This window comes from Papio anubis, chromosome 18, assembly GCF_008728515.1.
Source record: "Papio anubis isolate 15944 chromosome 18, Panubis1.0, whole genome shotgun sequence".
NCBI classification, from domain to species: Eukaryota; Metazoa; Chordata; class Mammalia; order Primates; family Cercopithecidae; genus Papio; species Papio anubis.
In genome coordinates this window covers 2,748,890-2,754,889 of record NC_044993.1, presented here as the reverse complement: position 1 = coordinate 2,754,889, position 6,000 = coordinate 2,748,890, and positions in this window count along the sequence as shown.

The following is a 6,000-nucleotide window of genomic DNA, read 5'->3' as shown; positions in this document are numbered from 1 at the left end:
TATTGAAAAGTTAGAAGCAGCTCGAGGTTCAGTAATAGGAATGTGATTAATTCACCTAAGCATCCAATTGATGAACTATCAGGCAGCCACCAAAAATAATTTAAAGATTGTGTAATACCTGGGGAAATGCTTATAATTTCAAGCAAAAGAAGCAAACTATAAAATTGTAACTATGCATACTGAGGCATCAAAAAACAGATACTCACGAGAAAGAAAGACATCACATTTAATAGGGTTGCCTATTGAAAAGATGGAAATGCGTTTCTTTAATGAGTATGTATACTTTAGGTAGTAGGTAGAAAAAAGTTTTAAGAGGGGCCAGGCGAGGTGGCTCATACCTATAATCCCAGCACTTTGGGAGGCCACGGTGGGCGGATCACCTGAGGTCAGGAGTTTGAGACCAGCCTGGACAATATGGGGAAACCCCATCTCTACCATATAAAAATCAGCCAGGCGTGGTGGCGTGTGCCTGTAATCCCAGCGACGTGGGACGCTGAGGCAGGAGAATCGCTTGAACCTGGGAGGCGGGGGTCCCAATGAGCCGAGTTCGTGCCAGTGCACTCTAGCCTGGGCGACAGAGTGAGATCTCAAAAAAAAAAAAAAACTGTATCAAGATAATTTGAATATACATACTTATCCATACAGAGTACATATATGCATACATATATGCACATTCATAAATATATACCAGATAGATAGATAGATAGATAGATAGATAGATAGATAGATAGATAGATAATGTGAGTCTGTGTGTGTCAATCAGGATTTTATTCCCTCAAAGAAAAGTTACAAATCTTAATTTGTTTGAGAAAAAGAAAACATCCCTGAAGGTGGGCTCCAAAAGATCTGTGGAAACAGGTGACCAGTCTGAACACATGAATTCATGAAAATGAGTTTATGAATACGTGATGTAGAGAGGAATGATTTTACACATAGCATGTTCCTGGCAAAGTGTCAGCCATACATTTCAAAATTATTTTTTAATTAATTTCAGCAATAAAAAAGAAAAGAAAAAGTCATGGAGTAATTAAATTCCCTGCCTCTAAGCGTTTTCACTTAAATAGATCCATTTGCTTATTAACAGACTCCACAGAAATTCATAGGCTAAAATCATGAGTCCTGAGCTGGTAACCTTGGCCTGACACCACAAACCCCATGGCTCCCAGTGCTGCTCTGGGTTCAGATTTAACTCCCACTGTGGTCCTTGGCAGGTGACTCGGGCCTGGATTTCCACTTCTTTGCAGAGAGAATTAAAAATCATTGTGGATTCTGCTGACAGGGCTGGGACTGGCCACATAGTGCCCACCTGCTGTCCACTTTGGGCAGAGAGGGCAAGGTCGGGGCTCCACACACAGCGCCCACCTGCCACTCACCCACTAAAGACCACAAGCTAGAGAATGTTCCTTCCCGAGCCTCACTTTCCTCTGCAGAAAAGTGGGAGTAACAAAGCACCCCTTATCAAAATGAACGAGACAAAACTGGGGTTGGTGCGTGAGTCGGGGAGGCTAGGAAAAAGTTTAAAAATGTTTTAAAAGATGAAACGGGGCCAAGTATGGTGGCCCATGCCTGTAATCCCAGCACCTTGGGAGGCTAAGGCCTCAGGGGCTCGAGAGTAGCCTGGGCAACATGGCAAAACCCTGTCTCTACAAAAAATACAAAAATTAGCCAGGCATGGTGGCATGTGCCTGTAGTCCCAACTACTCAGGAGGCTGAGTTTGGAGAATCCCTTGAGCCCAGGAGGCCGAGGCTGCAGTGAGCTATGATTGCACCACTGCACTCCAGCCTGGGTGATAAAGTGAGACTCTGTCTCAAAAAAGAAAAAAGAAAAAACTGATAAAACTGGGACTCACAGGTCAAAGGTTTACCCCACACTGGACTTCATGCAATGGTTTTTACTTCCTCTTCCCAATTTTTTTTTTTTTTTTTTTTTGGTCTTTTTTTTTTTTTTTTCCTTTAAGAGGTGGGTTCTTGCTCCATCACCCAGGCTGGAGTGCAGTGGTGCAGTCTTCAACTCCTAGTCTCAAGCGATCCTCCCACCTCAGCTTCCCAAAGTGCTAGGATTACACATGTGAACCACCATGTCCAGCCTCTAATTATTTTTTTAATATCAGGTTGGTGCAAAAGTAAACCGTGATTACTTTTTACTTTTGTACTGACCTAATAAATGACTCACCAAATGGTTGAGTTTAAGCTTGTGTTTTTCTCTTTGCCAAAGACTGGTTTTGAGTCAACGATCATGGCTGGTTTTATTGGCCACTTACTATATACCAAGTGTTTATCCTATCATCAGCCACCTACCCCTTTCAGGAGTCCTGTGAGTTCCTGATGTTATTTCCCTATTCAACAGATAGGGAGACCGAGGCTCAGTAAGCAGTAGAACTAGGATTTCAACTCAGGTGGTCAGACCCAAAGCCCCCGAGCTTGACCCCTACTCCATGCTACATGGATCTTTCATGAAGGGTCAGGAACAGGGACCTGGGCAAACTCATTCTCTAAACATGAACCCTAATTCCTATTGGGAATCAGTAGGAATCGGCACTGCCACCTTCCTGCCCACTCCCACCTGCCATCAACTCCAGGGTTCTGAGGTTAAGACCCAGACTCGGGAGCCAGGCAGGATTCGAATCCCAGCTACTCGCCGGGCACAGGAGTTCCTGCCTGTAATCCCAGCACTTTGGGAGGTCGAGGCAGGTGGATCACCTGAGGTCAGGAGTTCGAGACCAACCTGGCCAACATGGGCAAAACCCCCTCTCTACTAAAAATAGAAAAATTAGCCAAGCGTGGTGGCACGCACCTACAGTCCCAGCAACTTGAGAGGCTGAGGCAGGAGAATTGCTTGAATCCAGGAGGCAGAGGTTGCAGTCAGCTGAGATTGCACCACTGCACACTGCACTCCAGCATGAGCAACAGAGCAAGTCCTTGTCTCAAAAAAAAAAAAAAAAAATTCCCAATTACCATTCACAAGCTATGTGATCTCTGGTGGGTTACTAGGCCTCTCTGTTCCTCCATTTCCCCAGCTCCCAGATAACAATAGTGCCTGCCTCACAGGCTGTTGTGACTATTATCTGAAATAACGTACGTAGAGTGTGCGCAGATCCAGATGGAGATTCAGGGAAGCTACTGAATTCATTCAATGTTTCACACTCCAGGTCTGCGCACCAGCCACCAGGGACACCAGAAAATCCGAGAACAGGATCATCATGGTTGACTTAGACCAGGGTCAGCAAACGTTTTCATAAAGGACCAGATGGTAGAAATCTGTGGGCCTCCAAAATAATTGGAGGTTGGTCGTGGTAGCTAAGCCCTGTGGTCCCAGCACTTTGAGAGACCAAGGCATGAGGATCACTTGAGTCTAGGAATTCCAGGCTGCCATGAGCCGTGATCATGCCACTGCACTCCAGCCTGGGCGACAGAGCGAGACCTCATCTCAATCAATTAATCAATCAATAACAATAATACTTGGGAAGAGGAAGTAAAAGTTTCCATCAAAACTACTCAACTCTGGACCCCAGACTAAACTTGAAAACCGAGTTCTCAGCCATGATGGCCTGGGGGGTCAGACACACTCCTTATACCCCTCCCTCACTAGCCATGATCTCGCTTTCTCCCCTAAGGGCTAAACAGAAAGAGTCCTTACAAAACAGAAAGCAGTCCTTACAAAAGCCATCCACCTACCACTTGAGGCTGCTCCTCCTTTATGCCTGATAAGAGACCACCAACCACGGAGTGGTTCTGGCCAGCGTGTGGAGGATGCGCAGTGAGGGTTTTCCTGTCCTCCGCTTCACCTTTGACGACAGAGTGCTGAAAACTCCACCCTCAGATTACGCCAAGGCCGCCATTTTTTTCTACATGGGGCCCATGAAGGAGCATGAAGCTCAATTGTGCATATGTGTGTTTCTCCTTTCATAAATACTCATGACTCCTCCTATAGCATATTGAATATGTATATTTGGCCTCCCTGCTCTACATAAATTCCTGTTCCCTTCTCCCCTTCCTTGAAGTGTCTGTTTCTGCTTCCCAGCCTGTCAGAATGGTCACCCTGCAGGCTGTAACCCTTCATGAGAAATAAAGCTCTCCTTCCCAAATTAAGCAAACAAACAAACAAAAACTACTCAACCCTGTTGCTGTAATGCAAAAGCAGACACAGCCCCTCAATGAATAAGGGTGGCTGCATTCCAGTAATACTTCACTTATGAATGGGGGCTGCAGGGTCAGACAGGTCATGGTCTGTATTAGCTCGTTCTCACATTACTATAAGGAACTACCTGAGACTGGGTAATTTATGAAGAAAAGAGGTTGAATTGACTCACAGTTCCATAGGCTGTGCAGGGAGCATAACTGGGGAGGCCTCAGGAAACTTAGAGTCATGGCAGAAGGCGAAAGGGAAGCAGGCACATCTTCACATGGCAGCAGGAGAGAGAGAGGCAAGAGGGAGGTGCTACACACTTTCAAACAACAAGATCTCATGAGAACTCGCTGTCATGAGAACAGCAAGGGGGAAGTCCGCCCCCATGATCCAATCACCTTCCACCAGGCCCCTCCTCCAACACTGAGGATTACAATTTGACATGGGATTTGGGTGGGGACCAAACCATACCGTAGGCCAGCAGTGGGGCTGGGTGCCCTGAGGGACAGTTTTGGCAGAAAGGAAAAGGAGGGATGGATACTGGGTAAAGTAGTAACAGAATATGCCACAACTACCGAGCTAAATCTGTGTGCCAGGAGCTGCACAGCACAGCAGACAATCAGAACCAGGCATTGCTCAGTGGAGGAAGAGCCCTGCCAGGGGTTCACGGTGCTCACAGGAAAGGAGAGGCTGTCACAGGAAGACACCCTTTCTCCATGCTGCTCCCAGGATTCTCCACACACCCAGTTCCAGGTCTGCCTTCTGGGATGGAAACTTGGCATCTAACAACACGGGCAACCATGGCACGAAGCCTGCCCACTGGGCAGTTGGGTGCAGACGGGGCACTGAAAGATATGGCTCCTTCCACAGCTTAGGCCTCCCATGAGGGGCTTTTTCCATCACTTTACACCTGGGGCAGACTTGCGTCAAACTCACCAAGCGCCTTCCAGCCTCAGAGTCTTCGCACATGCTATCCCTCCTACTGGCCCACACTGTTCCCCCAACTTACAACACCCTTTCCTCTGCTCTTCACCAGCCATCTCCTTCCATCCTCAGGTTCAGCATAAGCATGACTTTCCAGGGACAACTTCCCAGGGCGCAGACACCAATCCCACCCTCTACTAGCTTAGGGCTCCCTTTCACAAACTCCCACGCACCTGCACCTTCCCCTTATAATTCTAACCACACTGTGGTTCTACAGCATTTGTCCGTCTCCCCTCCTGGGCTCAAGCCTGTGTAAGCTGGGACCACGCTGGTCTTATTCTCTGGGGTTTCCCCAGTTCCTAGCACGAAGTCTGACGCAGATATTTGTTAAATAAATGTGCAAGCAGAATTCTCTGATTCCAAAGATGATGTTGAAGCTCAGCAGCATCACATCAAAACGAAAAGTAATGTTTTCACCTTGTTTTCTCTTATATCTTCCCATTTTCTTGCTTTCCAAATTTAGAGAGCTAGGCAAAGTGAGTTCACATAAAGGACTAATCTCTTTATTTAAAAAAAAAAAAAAGTTTTTCAGTGACTGGTACATTTAATTAGCATCAAAAAAATATAGTTACATTATACATTTTATAAAACTACTAATCCACATGTGTGCAAATTTGCCTCTAAGGACAACTTACTATTTTTACGATATGCTTTCAATATTTCCCCATTGTTCCAAAGTAATATTTTTTGTTATTAAAATATATAATAAAGTTCTCGAGAAATAAAAAAAAACCAGGGTCACTCTAGGCAAATAAAAGTGAAAGACTAAGAACGTACATGACCACTTTTCTTTTTTTTTTTCCTTTGTCTTTGACAAGGAAAGGGTCTGAAATTAATTTTACCTTCTTGATTAAAAAAATACCTTGAAATGGTCCTAGGCAGGCTTTACA